We start from the raw sequence: 15,783 nt of genomic DNA on the forward strand, positions 1-15,783 counted from the left end.
CTTTAATAGGAAAAGTACTTAAATCTCAAGAATATAAAGCATATCATAAAAGGAAACTCCAAAGCGATCCATTGATGGAGAAATTAAAGCAATTCGTCGTTCAAAAAAGCTATATAAACTTTTAAACCGAAAAAACTTGTCCATAATTGAAGACAATGAAACCTATTGCAGAAAGGATTTTTTTAAATTGGCAGGGAAGCAATAATTTTATTAGTCTAGAGTTAGATATGCTGATAAAAATTTTAAGTATATTTAAATTGAAAAATTTGCTCCAAAGTTTCATATTTGGCAAGCAATCTGCTCCTGTGCTTTAAAAAGTACACCATACATTACTCGTAAAACTTTGAACTCAGATTTATATGTAAAAGTATGCTTTAAAAAACGAATTTTGCCATTTATTAAAAAAAATAAAATATCAACAATGTTTTGTTCTAATTAGGCTACAATTCACTACTCCGAAAGGTCTCAAGAATGGTATGAACAAAAGGCCGTAAAGTTTGTTCTTAAGGAAGCAAATCCTCTAAGTTGTCCTGAGGAGCAAACTATTGAAAGCTTTTGGTCAATTTTAAAAGGAATCTTATTGGAAAGCAAGAAATTAGCTCCAAATTAAAAAGATTTCAAGAAAAATTGGATCGCAGCCTTAAAAAAAGTAACTCAAAGCATGATCCAGCAGATGATGTCAAGTACTCGCAAAAATATTCGGTCTCTATCTAAGCGTCCAATAAAAAAAGTAAAATATTTTCGAAATAAATAATTCAATTAGTTTCATTGTGTCAAAAAATTACAAAAATCTGTAGAGCAGTTTTTGTGTAATTCACAGTTTAAGGTGCTGAATTTCATTGTGCTCAACCGACACTTTTATTACAGCAAATATATAAAAAGAATAATGTTACTGTTAGTTAAATCGTTAATTTGATTTTGTTAAATATATTTTAAGTGTGATTTCCAGTATGTTTTAACTGAATTACTATAACAATATTTATAAGAAAACTATTTTGGTGAACAACAAGTCATTAAGGAAAAAACTTTCCATTTTACGCGATTTTTTCTATAATGATAACACATTAAGAAAGCAATAAACCTTCAAACCAATAATAAAAACTAGTACTCTTAATTACAATCCTCGAAACTTATCCAAAGGCTTAAAATTAGCTATTCTCTTAGTCAAAAGGCTTTCAAAAGATTATTTAACATAAAATAATTTGTTATACTTGCTGTTTCTTTTTACAGAGTTATTGTAGGGAGGGGTCATAAAAATATAAATAGTTAATTTTTTTCAAAAATTTTCTCATTTTTTAAATTAACGAAAAAAAATTGACCTCCATAACAAAAATGCCATTATTGCTTAAGTTTAAATATCGCAAGGCATATACATATATATATATATATATATATATATATATATATATATATATATATATATATATATATATATATATATATATATATATATATATATATATATATATATATATATATATATATATATATATATATAAATATATATATATATATATATATATATATATATATATATATATATATATATATATATATATAAATATATATATATATATATATATATATATATATATATATATATATATATATATATATATATATATATATACATATATATATATTGAAAGATCACAGACGAAGCATTAGAATACCAGAAAAAGTGCAGAAGATACTGCAAATAATCTTTACGTTTCACACAGCTCTGCAAGTACTATAAGATATTACTTCTGACTCAGACTTTGAAGGAAATATAGAAAAAGAAGAATCTGGCATATTGATTAGAAGATACAGAAGAGATACACCTACTATATTGGTCCTACTGCTGTTGTAACGACTTTAGCTGAAGAGGAGATCCATGATCATGACGATATTGCCAAGAAGCTGTATTCCATGCATAGGTCGGAGAATTTATTTTGCTCAAGGAGCAGGTGGATTTTGAATTGCTGAACAATCTAGATTTTTTTCAGGACAATCTTCCTAGCATGGCTTAACTGATAAATGAATAGAGTTCTTTCACATTTTATCTTTTGAAGTATGGGAAGGCAGAGTTACAGTGGTTAAAGACCCCAGTTGAGACAGAATCTAAATGAATATTATCTGAAGTTTAAACATTTTATCAAAAACCTGGAAGTAGTTAATGATTGCAGTGAGAAAACTGTTAACCTCGATCAGATACAATTTAAAAAAGTTATCAAATATAAACTTACAGAAAATATATAAAGGTAATTTCAATAAAATTAACTTATTTTTAACTAGAAACTGATCATTAAATCCAACAAGGAGAAGAAGAGACAGAACACTTACCCAGTAACTAACAAGATCAAGGGTGAAAGAAAGGGAATAAAAAAAATCAAATTTCGAAAATGTAGAAACATTTTTGGAATTAGTTTCCTTTTTTCTGTTTCTTGTTGTGCTTATAGAGTGGTCTAAATGCTATTGAATTTATCTTTTTAGTAATATTTATGGCGCACCATATGAAAGGCAATGTTACTTGAAATTTTAAAAAGTCATTTTTATGGATCAGCCTAACATATATATGTATGTATTTATATATATATATATATATATATAAATAATATATATATATATATATATATATATATATATATATATATATATATATATATATATATATATATATATATATATAATATATATTTATATATATGTATATATACATACATACATATGTATAATATAAATAATATAATATATATATATATATAAAATATATATATATATATATATATACATATAAATATATATATATATATATATATATATATATATATATATATATATATATATGTATATTTATGTATATATATATATATATATGTTTATATATATAGAAACTTTAGAAAAATTTTTTCATTTGGTTTGTGTTTATTGAGCAAAAATATATTCTCAAGGCGACACTTGGATTTTAGTTTTTTTTTCAATAAATCTTTGGGATTTATATACAACAAAATTATTAGTTTTTTGTATAAGCTTAATAGACACTTTTTTAGTTATGTTGTTTTAAAAGTGGGCGTTTTTTATGACGAAACATGTTAAATTAGGTGCCGTTTTTAACTTATACTTTGTATCCTATAGGTATTTACATAGCGTGGTTGTGTTAAAAACATAACCATGCTTTTTTAAAAACCTATGGGAAACAAAGCATAAGATAAAAGCAACACCCAATTTAACATGGATTAATGCGGGTTTGCACTATTTGGAAAGATAAAATTGTTAATTTAGGCATAAACACAAGGAGTGAAGGGGGGACAGTGGGAGTTACAATTTTTAATTTATTGAAATCTAAAAGTACGTAAAATGCTTTTAATGTATTGCCTAATTTTATGAAACCTGAATAAATTTTCCTTTAAGAAAAAAATCTCAACGGGATGAAGGAATTAAAAAAATTTATTACTCAAAATTCTTTGATTTGGCAGTTTAATTTCCTTTTTTTTTTAGCTTTAAATCGTGAAAAAAGCAAATCAGTGTTAAGGGAGAAACCGCCTCTACTTTTAAAATCAATTTTTAGAAAAAAAAAATTTGTCAGATCAATAGCATATATATAAAAAAAAAAGAAAAGAGTACAAAAAAAAATAAAATGGTAACATGTTGCTATGGAAACCATAAAAAAATACCAAAAAACAGCAAAAACAGGTTTTATGCCGGCCAAAATTGTGGGCAGGGATCAAAATAACCCAAGTTGAAATTTTTATATGGTGTTTATATTGAGTAGAAGAGTGTTTTAAGTTGAACAGAATTTTTTTTACAAATATAAAGTTAGGTATTTTGAAGTCAAAGTCCAATATTCAATAATATGGTACTAAAACAGCATAAACAGCAGGTGTAAAAAAAAAAAAAAAAACTATTTAACTTAAAACACTCTATACCAGTTAATAAACAACCACTGAAAATTTTAGAAACGGCTCTTGAATGGTTGGCGAGCAATGTTGGCTGGCGTCTTAAATACTTCATACTGAGAAAAAAACAACTTAATAATTTTTTTAATTAAATAACACCAAAAAATGTATAAAAAAGCAATCATTAACCTCATTAAATCTAACAAACAGTATTTAAAATCCTCCTGGTTCATAAGTTATACCCTCTTTTTCCAAATTATTGTCATTTTTTATTGAGGCAACAGTTAAATAGAGCAAAAATTTTTTTAAAAAAATTTTTGCTCCATTAAACTATTGCCTTAACTTATACTTTTCATTCATTCTATAATTAGATTGTTTTATTCTTTTGTTGTTTATTTTATTGGAACCTTTAACCATGAAAGCACCTGGTAACATATTTAATTGTTCAAAAACTAACACTGAAGCTTTAATACCAATATTAAAATTTGCTACCGCATCATATACACCAAATTTCAAATTATCGAGTGACACTTATCTGGTCTTCGGTAATCAGTCCAAATCATACTGTTGAAGGATTCATTTGCGTTTTAAATTTTCCCATGTAAACATTTTTTTAGTTCTGAATCTTTGCTAAGATCCTCAAAAATAGGTCTAATTTTCAAAATTATGTTCATTGGAAGACCTGGACCCGGTTTGTAAGTGTTGTTTTTAATGGCTTTATCAACGTTTTGCACCAGTGGTCTCCATACCGCTTGCAGATCCTTTGTAATTGCTTTTACAAATGCGAGAGTTCCTCCATTGGGCATAGGCTGTAGGTTTGTTTTTAAAAGATTTTTCTTTAAAAAGCATCCTTTGCAGAATCTGCATATTGGTTCGACATCCAAAACCTTTTCAGTGTCCATTAATAATGCAAAAAAGACACCGTTTAATGATGAAAAGCCTCTTCTCTGCCATGTACCATCACACGATACATTAATATCAAAAACTTCATCATTTGCAACATGTTACACAATTCTGCTACTGCATCAAACATGGTATCTTCAGCAACTTTTTGTGTGATAGCACCTATTTTCACAGCTAACTTATCATAATTATTTTGAGTCATTAGTTGTGGCATATTCATTAAAGTGGTGAATAATTTATACCAGAATGTCCCTGTCCAAGTGCACGCATTGCATATACTGTTCTACAATTATTTCATATCCCCTGTTACATTGTTTTGAAGTATAAAACTCATTTTCATATTTGCAGTTAAAGCACTTGATAAGTAAATTTGAGGCAAGTCCATTTTTGTCTTGCATTTTTTCGGACAATGACAAGGATGAACATTCGCCACATTGAGGGCATGCTAAAGCACTGAATATATCAGATAATATAGAGCAATCTATAATCCTATATCCAGATATTATCATTCTTGTAAAAGCTCTGGAACATTCAATTGGCTTTACCTTCTTCGCAGAAACAAATTTAGAAAATAAGTTTAATCCAGATTCGTTATTTCCAGAATTATTATTGACAGTTGTTTTACTTGAATCAATCAAAATTGTTACAGAAGGATTATCATTTAACTCCATTTCAATATTTTCTTTGTCAAGACTGTTAAATTTCTTCCCTAAGAAACCTCTCCTCCTTTTTTTAATTATTGTTCTCGATTTTATTCTACACGCTTTACCCATTTTTTTAAAAAATTAAGAAAACAGTCAACTTTAAAAGCTTCAGTATAACAGGAAACTGTAATCTGACTTGATAAACCAGACTTTTTTCACTCTCTGGATAAGTAAAGAAACCAAGCTAAGCATTTTACTGCAGCTATTCAAAAAAACACATAAGTTATTAGAATTTTTAATGAGGTGCTACACCGTTGCTATAGGCGTTGCTATAGTATAATCTTTAAGGTACCTTAAAAAAATGATAAACTTCAAGGATTTAATGATTAAAATCAGTAAATAAACAAATAATTTTGAATTCTGCATACATTAAAATGCATAAATAAATAAAAATATTTTTTATAAAGTTTGGGTAATTTTAGAGGGGGTTTCCCCCTTAATTTAGACATTAAAATTTAATATTGACATTAGCTTTTATTTTGGCTTTACACTTTTCAGAATAGACAAAAACAAATAACTATTCAAACTATTAAAACTGGGGGAGTAAATTTTTTTCTATTATTTCTTTTTGCTTTCACAAAACCTTCTCTCTTTTCAAAACTACAAACGGAAACTATTGCTTCAGCAACTTTTTATTCAGCTTTTTAAAAAGATTGTTTCTGAAGTGCAAAGTTTTTCTTGTAAATTTAGTTGTGTTAACAGCAAATGTTCTTGATTCTTCAAATGAGCTTGATTAAATAGTTAACATGATGGATTCAATTGAGAAAAATAAGCTCTGTTTAAAATGTATTGTGAAGTAACTTTTGAACTTTTTTACTTTGTCTTTTCATCAGTCGCAACAGTCTTAGTATGTGATCTGGGTCGAATACATTACTATGTTTCACTTTAATTTCGTACCACATGTAAATATATACTTGAGCTACTCAGTTAAGAAATAAAAAAAAATTTTGAATAACGCCTCCAGTAAACAAGTGATCACTCATAGAAAGCAAAATAATAGCTTCTCATGAGGTAAGCTAATTGCTGTGGCAAATGTTTCCATACTTGAGTGTAGGTTTTTTAAAATCTATTTATATACTTGTTATGTAACAAATTCTTAAATTAATAAAATGTCTTTAATGCAAATAAAATTTTTAGACAGTTTTTCATTTTGTACGATATTCTGTATTACATTAAAAATTAGTCAAATTTAAAGAAAAAATTTAAATAAAGCTTCTAATTGTATCATAACTTTTTAAAAAATTATGTCCATCTTGCCAATAGGGCCAGCAAAGCCATCTTTTAAATTTGTTGGGCCGTCATGCACAACAATTATATGCCTTAGTGGTCATTACAATACTGCATACAAATGGACCAGAATAATTTTTTCCAACTAAATGTTCCAGATGTGATAGCAAGCCTTCATTTTTTCCTGAAATTGTTATGAAGTTTGTAAAATACTAATTTTGTAAAGGACTAATGAATTCTCCTTGGAACCATCAAATTGTAATAAGCAAATGCTGCTTTTTTGGCTGGTTTTCTTTCTGGTATTGTTTAAGCTGGAATGTAGTGAGTAAGGTATCTTCAATCAGGCTCAAATATCACAGTTATATGTTCCTTCTTAACAGTCTCGAGGTTAAATTTACTTGTTAAAAGAGTCTGTTCCAAAACTAAAGTTGAGTTCTTTATTCAACCAATTTTCAAGCGTTTATTAGGTTCTTTATCAAATATTCTTCCTTTTGACATTCTTACACTTTCAATTATTGCTTTTCTTATTCTTCTAACTTTCACAGAATTAACTACTGAATAATACATATCAGGTGTCAAATATTTTGCTTTAATATGGTCAAAAAAAAAAGGATGTAACCACAGCTGACGTTGCTACCGGTAAAACATCATATCTCATTAAATTTCTGCAGAATGACTAACTAAAATATAGTATTTTTTACGATTACTGTTATGAAGTGAATTTTCAAAAATTATTTCCTCATTAAAATCTGATAATCTTCAATGAAATATTTAACACCATTGTCATTTTTTATTTTTTTTTTTTCTATTTCTAATTTTTTTGTCCTGATTTCCTCTTTATTTTATTTTTTCATCTAGTGAAATCTGCCTAGCGGTCTCTTTAATATAATTTAAACCAATCTGGTGTTTAGAAGAAAATCCTTTTTTTCCCTTATTGCATTAAGTCATGAAAGTTCAACCTTGTGATTTTTTATCTTTTTAATGCACGTATTAATTATTAACTTAAATGTGCTTGATCAATACAAGTATAATTTTTTAACAATGCTCGTTATATAATACAAATTTACGCTTGAAACTTTTAAAATCTAATAACTGAACCAGTTTTGACTGTCAAGAAGAAACGTTTCATAAAAGTTTTTCCATATTCTTTATATTCGATCGTGTTCCAAGACGATTCAATATTCTCCATTTAGGTTTTCTTCTAAACAACCGCTGCAGGTTTAAAAAGAGCTTTTGCTTTCACCACTCCTGAAGAACAATATCAACTAGTAGGCGAGAGAGATCTCTCACTCGTATATTCCTTCTGAGAACTAAAATAACTTATATCATGCAAAAGTTATGCATTTTTTAATTATTTTTTTTTTATATTTAGGTGCCTTAAGACGTCCTAATGGTCTTGTCACAGAGCACCACGGAAGTGTATTTAACTAGGAAGTTCACGCCTCCTTCCTTACCGTGACGCGAATATATTTCCAGATTTCGTTTCAAACCTGGATCTCCTGCTTCTTAAGCAAGCGCTCTTGCCACTGCGCCAAGGCTACACATTATACTACATACTATCACGTAAACCATTATAAGAAAAAGTGGTGCGCTATTTTAATGTATTTTTTATTTTATAATAAATTTTGAGTGTCTTCAGATATTGACTTCTTTTTCCTAAAAATTTCTGGACTTAGAAGACCTCAAGATATTTCTTAAGTTCGGAACTTCTGATGAAGTAAGATCCATACTACTATCTAAATAACCTGAAAACTTTTGAATTTTTTTAATTCAAAAGTTATCAATGAATTTTAAAACTAAAAGTTTGAATCCCTTTTATACAGTTTGCTTAGTACTGAAAACTCATTAAAACATATTTAAAAACACTTAACAAGCTAAAACTAAATTAAACTTTACCTTAAACTATTGTCACAGCATCACTAGGGCATATTACCCAATTGCTGGCCATTAAACATATATTGGTCACTCTTTAAAGCTTTCTTCCTCAGAAAGCAGTGGTGTTTGTTGTCTCACGGTAATATTTAAAGTCAAAGACTTTATAAAAACTGTCTAAATAATGCCCTTTTGGGAACGATAATTTTATTTTTGTGATCATTTTTTTAGGCGTAGCAAGTGTTTGCAATAGTTTTTCAAGACAAAAAAAAATAGCAAACCTATTTCGTATGTCTTAAATCCAAAGTATTTTACTATTGCCTTGCATTTAATTGATACAAATAAAACTTTTACTAATATACCATTTACTGGCGGGTTATACTATCCACTTACTGGCCATAGTCAATATATGCTAACGGGTTGTTCAACAGTATTCAATTAAAAAACTTTATTCACAATTTTAAAAAGAGATTTTCTCACCTTTAGCTATAATTTATGAGACATGATTAATAACTCAATGTGATAAAATCATGACACATGGCATAAGTGAGGAAAGTTACATTTAAGGCAGTTAACTGGTAAGCAACATCCAAATTTAACTTAAATTTACTTAATTATATTTGCGTGAAAATTTAGATAATGCTTAAAAGGTAAAGAAAAAAAGTTTGAAATAAATAGTTTTTTAATTTATACTTACATATATTTGTTGATTTTTCTCTATATTTGCATTTCGAACTCAACACTAACTCAAAATAAATGAGTTAACGTGAATACAATGCATAGTGGCCCTGAATTGTCTAAAAATGAAGATTGTCTAAAAATGGAAAAATTGTTTATAGGTTAAATATAGACATATTATACATACTTATAGAGGTTTTTGGGCCAGGATTTCATTTTTGGACCCTATTTTATTTTTAGAGTCGTCATAGCCACGCAAGTGTTTATTTTTGGGGTTGTCAAGGGTAATCATGGGGGTCTTGATGGTTTTTAAATTAGATGGAACATATAGTATATCCTTATATAGGTATCCTTGTATAGTTTAGACGGCATTAAAAGTAAAAGTTAAAGGTAATTTTTTTTTCTCGCTATCAACCTAACAAGAAATTGAAAATCTCTTTTTCTTATAAACTAACTATTTTTCTTTACTCAACTAAACTCTTCTTCTTACATAAATAAATTTTTTTTCCATACATAAACTACATAAAACAAATAATAAATATTCACTTCACGAATCTAGTGAGAGATCCAGCATTGGTATATGGAGTTAACTTCCAGTAATGGAGCAAACTCTAATCATTTGTATGTTTATACTAATATCAAATTATAATACTTTACAAAAACTTGTAATGATTGGAGGCTGAAAACAAATAAACCCCAGAACTTCATTCAACCACCCCACACCAAACGTAAGGGCAACAAATTGATAAAATAAATTTTGTACTAATTTTAACTAGACTTATATTTATCAATAAATTTATATTTTATATTGTTACCTCTCAGCGTTCCAAAGTTATAACCACATAAAGTTTAAGCCCCCTCAATATGAGGGGTTTACAAATTTTATATGTTTCTAACTTTTAAATCATGAGAGATAATACTATGAAACCTAAAACTTAGCGATTAATATAAGTCTAGTTGAGGAAAACACAAAAAAATTTTTATCAAGTTGTTGCCCTCATTTTTCGGATAAGATGCTGTGAAATTTAGGGGCTTATTTGTTCCCATCCTCCTTCATGAATACTTCCATAATCTTTCACAAAAAATTAAAAGTGCCATTTTAAAAAACATTTAAATGATTGAAATCTTTCTTTAAGCACCTTCAGCTTTTAAAGCAAAATCTATGATTGTATTTCACTTATCGCAAAAAACCTAAGCACCTACTGCGCTTAGATTAGCTTAAAAAATTTGATTGTAAATTTTTTCCTTAATATGAGGGTGTAATTTTACGTAGATTACATGTGCGGTCTAGTGCGGCCTTGTGATTTCTGTTGCGAAAAGTTTAGTTTAAAAAAAATATTTTTGAAACAAAAATTTTTTTTTTATAATTCTTTTTCTTATTTTAATGTATTGTGTCAATGGACTAACATAAACCGTTAAGATATTAATTTGTTGTAAAATTGTCTTGCTGACCTCATGTTTTATTTTTATATGATTTTTTACATTTTCCCCTATGTAAAATACTGCCATGTTTGGAAAAAAAAAATTAGTTTTAGAGTTTATTAACAAAACCCTTGTAAAAAGCGCAATGATATTATTAATTTTTAATTATAGCAATTTCTGATATATTTCTAGTTATATAAATATATAATTAACAAAATATCAGAAATTGCAGAAAAATGTAGTATAAATATATATATATATATATATATATATATATATATATATATATATATATATACAGGGTTGCACCAAGGGCGCAGCCGCAGGCTGAAGTCACAAAATTGGGAGGGCGCAAATTTTAATGAATTAAAAAAACAACAATCAGTTTATGAAACAAATTTTCACGGCGTCACTACTATTGATAAGATTAATTAAAATTCCGCCTCTTGACACAAACTCCTAAATGTTAAAGCTCATTTACTAAACAAAAGAGCGCCCTTTAACACTAACATACCTTTGATAACTTTTGAACATTATGATTCTATTATGAATCAAACCAAAAATTAATCTGGTGCTGAATTTAAGAAGAAGAGAAAACAGCGCCAAGAAAGTGACGAGAAACTTCAAAACTGTTTCAAAAAATGGTTGGTAACAAACTCTGTGGAAAAACAAATTATTTTAGAGGATATTTGTATTGAAGTTAATGACAATTCAACATATCCTATAATTGACTTAAGTTCAGATCATCATTTGGAATTAATTGAAGAGGAGATTTTCATCAGCCAAAGTCAAGAAGAATTTCGAACAACTGATTCAGAACCAACGAGGGAAAAAGGAAATGCCCAGCTTTTAGGCCCAGCTGAAATGAACGAAGATGAATTTCATTAAGAAATCTCAGAAATTCCAGTGGCCTTGGAAGAAAATTTTCAACATAAGGGTCCAGCAATATGGCCTAAATTAACGGACAAAACAAGATGCTTTTTGATTGAGCATGGGCCAGAGCAAGGCAGAAGAGAGTTTTTCCCAAACAAGCTGTGTGATTTTGACAAGAGAATGCGACATTTCAGCTGAACACATTGCGTCCGTTAAAGCAAAATAAAACAAAGCATTCTACTTTTCTCCTCGAATTTAAATGAGCTGAGTGAGTTACTTGGGCAAAAAGTCAGGAACGAAATTTTGTCAAGCATCAAAGAAGCTAAATACTACTCTGTTCTGTTTGACTGCACTCTAGATGTCTCCCACAAAGAGCGGATGACTCAAGTCATCAGGTATCCCCACATCAGTGATGAAACCTGCAAAATTAAGGAATATTTTTGTGGACTTTATTGAATTTCACCAAAAAACCAGAAAAGGTCTTTAAACAGAGATAACTGAAAAATGGTAAAAGGATGTTCTAAACATTTACAATTGCCGGAGCCAAGGCTATGACAATGGAGCCAATCTCATTAAATGGAAACAGTGACACAAGATGGTCTGTCAAAAAAAAAGCAATCACATCATTGCACAGACAAATCAAAGACGTTCTTCAAATTTTGAAATCCATTACCCACAATCCCATGACAAATGCTGTCACAGTTAGCAGTACAAAAGAACTTCTCATTTAAATTATTTTCAGTTTTTTGTGTTTGTTATAAAACAAACTGCTTTAGTCGAAAACCATTTCAATTGACATTGCCACAAAAAATATGAAAGGATTGAAGGCTTCCATTTAGAATCTTCAAGATGTTGGGATGGACAGCATTATTAAAGATGCCACAGATTAAAGAAGCTAACCAGAGCGGAGTTGATGGTGGCTTTCCAATCAAGAGGAAGCACAAAGTGAAGCGGATAACACTTTATGAAGCTGAAGATGACTCTCAACTTCTCACAGCAGAAACAGAATTTTGATCTCAGTGCAACCTTGTGTTTGACAGCATTATTACACAAATTGAGTGGCGGTTTGAGGCTATATCTGCTGTATCCTCTGATTTTGATTTCCTCAGTGGGCATTCACTCTCTAAAAGTTCAGTAGATGTACTCAAGAAAAAAGCAGCAAATTTAGCTCAAATTTACAAAACAGATTTAGATTCTTCCGAATTCCAGTCAGAAATGACAAGCTTTAAATATCAAGCTGCTTCAATAATGGACAACTTTGAAAAATGTAGCCCAATCAATATTTTGCAGCTCATTCATAAATATTCTTTGACCGATGCTTATCCCAACACAGCAATTGCTATTCGCATCTTCCTCACCATACCAGTCACAGTTGCTACGTATGAGAGAAGTTTCAATAAACCGAAGCTCATAAAAAACAATATTAGGTCAACAATGGGCCAAAAAATTTTTTCTAGTTTGACTATAATTTCAAATGTAATTTATAAATGAAGCGTTGAAGTGTAAGTGAAAATGAAATGGCAAACAACATTGATTTTAATTATGTCATTAGTGAATTTGTCAAAGAAAAGCCAAAAAGGTGACATTGAACTAAAGTTTGAACAACCTTATTGACAAACTTTACTTATAACTTGATGTTTTTTTTTGAGGGGAGGGGGAAAAAGGGGGGAGCGCATTTTTCTTTTCTTGCCTGAAGCGAAATTGGCTCAGTACGGCCCTGTATATTTATATATACATATATATATATATATATATATATATATATATATATATATATATATATATATATATATATATATATATATATATATATATATACATATATATATATATATATATATATATATATATATATATATATATATATATATTTATATATATTTATATATATATATATATATATATATATATATATATATATATATATATATATATATATATATATATATATATATTTATATAGTATTAAATTCGAAAAAAATATACAACTTTTTTTTGGTACTCAGAGTTTCATACCCCGCAGCAATAATCATTCATATATTTTTTAATCAAGAAATTTAAACTCTTTAAAATATAAATTAAGCAACGCCACTGAATCTGACGTGAAAAAGTTGATAACATGAAGTCTACCTTTACGCAGTGTCGAATAGACAAAAAATGTGATTTGTAATGTAATTTCAGTTTTCATAACTACTAAACTGTTGTAATTGTTTGAAGTAGTTTCATATTTTCCATTGGTCATAACTTGCTCCATTTTGCTGTCAGGATGTACGCTTCACATCTTTTAGTTATTTTCCTAATAATCTCAGGGTTTTGTTTTTTTTTTTTTCAAGTTCCAAACCTCCCTTTAACTGAACTGTATTGTTTTTTTATTGGGTTATAATAAATGTTTTCAAATGGTTAGAATATCTCAGTTTAAAAGGTGTTTAGCTAATGCCATGATATGATTTTTAATGAAGGGTCATCCGAAGTGATGGTTGCTTGGTGCACAATGTTGTTGGTCAATACCCTGCTTTCTGACATGGTGTCCCTGTGGTCGGTAAGTGTAAAAATAAAGATTTAAAAATTACAAATGTTTTTTCCAAATAACTTACCATATAGTTAGGTTATTATTAGCATTGCGTATTTAACATATTGTGTTTTACACATACAAAATGTAAAGCATAAAAAAGTTGTTTGAGCAAATAAAATAAACTGTATTTTTTTTTCTCTATATATTATTAACAGATACAGTTTGATATAATCTATAAGATGGAGTTTATTTATAAGAATTACTGGTGATATTTTACGAAACAATTTCGTTTTTTTAACAAGCATAATGGGGAATCATAACTTGAGCATATAAAAAATGTTCTTTGTTCAGTCTTGTCCTCAGCACATTGGACACAGCGTCTTCATGTGTCTCGAAGTAATGGTAAGTGGCTGATCGGATGTGCACTTGCTCTATGTATTGATTTGGCAACCTGTTTAAATAAAAGTTTTATATAATAAGAAGTATATTCATATTTAAAATGAGCAACTGATAGAGTTTGTGAACTCATACCTTTGATGGCCGGCATGATAATGACTTCCTTTTGCGATATGAAAATCTTCGTGTCAAGCTGTCGGCAACATCTTTTTAATTCAAGTAATGTCAGCTTTTTCGGAAACTTAGCATTATACAAAGTAAATGCATTCACACAACTGATATCAGGAAGGTCTAAGATAATGCAAAGGTAAAAGCAAAGGTAAGTTTAGATTTTCTATCCAACTCATGACATGACTTTTTTTGATCAAGCTGATCAACACCTCCCATCCCATTGTTGTACAAAGAAATCATCTTTAGGCAGGTCACTATAGATTTTTATTGAGAGCGCTCTTTTCTTCTTTTAGCAAGAACAAAGCTAATGTTGTTAACGATATTTGTTGAAACTTAAGTAACAGATATAAAAAACAAATTCTAGCAATATAATTTATTATTTATTAGCATATATCCTATTAACTATGCAGAGCTATCTTAGGTTTTCTTACTGTAGGCTGAAAAAAAAGTTGTAGCTTGCATATTTATTTACACAAAAAAAGTTTTGGCTTACCTGTTGCCAATCTATTTGCATGGAACAACATTGTTGGAAAATAACCATTGGCTTTCACCTCTCTTCATTTCTTTGTCTGCCTGCAAAATAATACAAACCAACAGCAAATGTAAATTACTTAGGACGATTATAAACTAAAATTATATACATGTAAATAAACTGGTAAGAATAATACTTACAGTGAACTTAGGCATAAGCTTTTCATAAATATCCACAAAATAAAGCCCTTGATCCAGAAGGATTTTGACCAATGTTGGTGAAGTTAAAAAGTTGTCAGCAAAAATAGTAATATTTGACCCATCAATCTTGAAGTCAAGTTTCAAATGACACTTTCACCTAATCCAAAATTAACAGACTCTTTTTTTCGTCGACATCAAACTCATACAATTAACCAATGTCGGAACAACCACAAAAAAAAAAATTAAATCACCACTTGATGGGTTTGTTCTTATAGTACTGCTTCACCATCCTTTAAATTTTATCATGTGTTCATCAATACTTTTTCTGTCAGTATCTTCACGTGCAGTCAAAAAGTATTTGTTAAAATGCTGTAATAGCGGGGCAACTTTCTTTGCCCTGTCCGTACAATTTTTATCATTCTCAATATTTCTTTTGAAATGCAAATTTTTCAGAATTGATATAAATCTTTCTTTT

The 15,783-nt window shown here is 28.6% G+C and overlaps 1 protein-coding gene and 1 long non-coding RNA gene across 2 annotated transcripts in view; both read right to left on the reverse strand.

Annotated features, from left to right (window-relative positions):
- The window catches only part of LOC136089498 (uncharacterized), an 88,612-nt gene that overhangs the window by 62,944 nt on the left and 9,885 nt on the right, over positions 1–15,783 (reverse strand). The window lies entirely within an intron of this gene.
- The window catches only part of LOC136090156 (uncharacterized), a 1,567-nt gene continuing 79 nt past the window's right edge, over positions 14,296–15,783 (reverse strand). The window contains exons 1-4 of the long non-coding RNA XR_010643210.1: positions 15,309–15,783; positions 15,130–15,209; positions 14,601–14,968; positions 14,296–14,520 (exon numbers count right to left, since the gene is read on the reverse strand). The exon at positions 15,309–15,783 is cut by the window's right edge and continues 79 nt beyond it. This is a non-coding gene — a long non-coding RNA (uncharacterized LOC136090156). The remainder of the gene's footprint in view (positions 14,521–14,600; positions 14,969–15,129; positions 15,210–15,308) is intronic.

This window comes from Hydra vulgaris, chromosome 13 (genome assembly GCF_038396675.1).
Source record: "Hydra vulgaris chromosome 13, alternate assembly HydraT2T_AEP".
NCBI classification, from domain to species: domain Eukaryota; kingdom Metazoa; phylum Cnidaria; class Hydrozoa; order Anthoathecata; family Hydridae; genus Hydra; species Hydra vulgaris.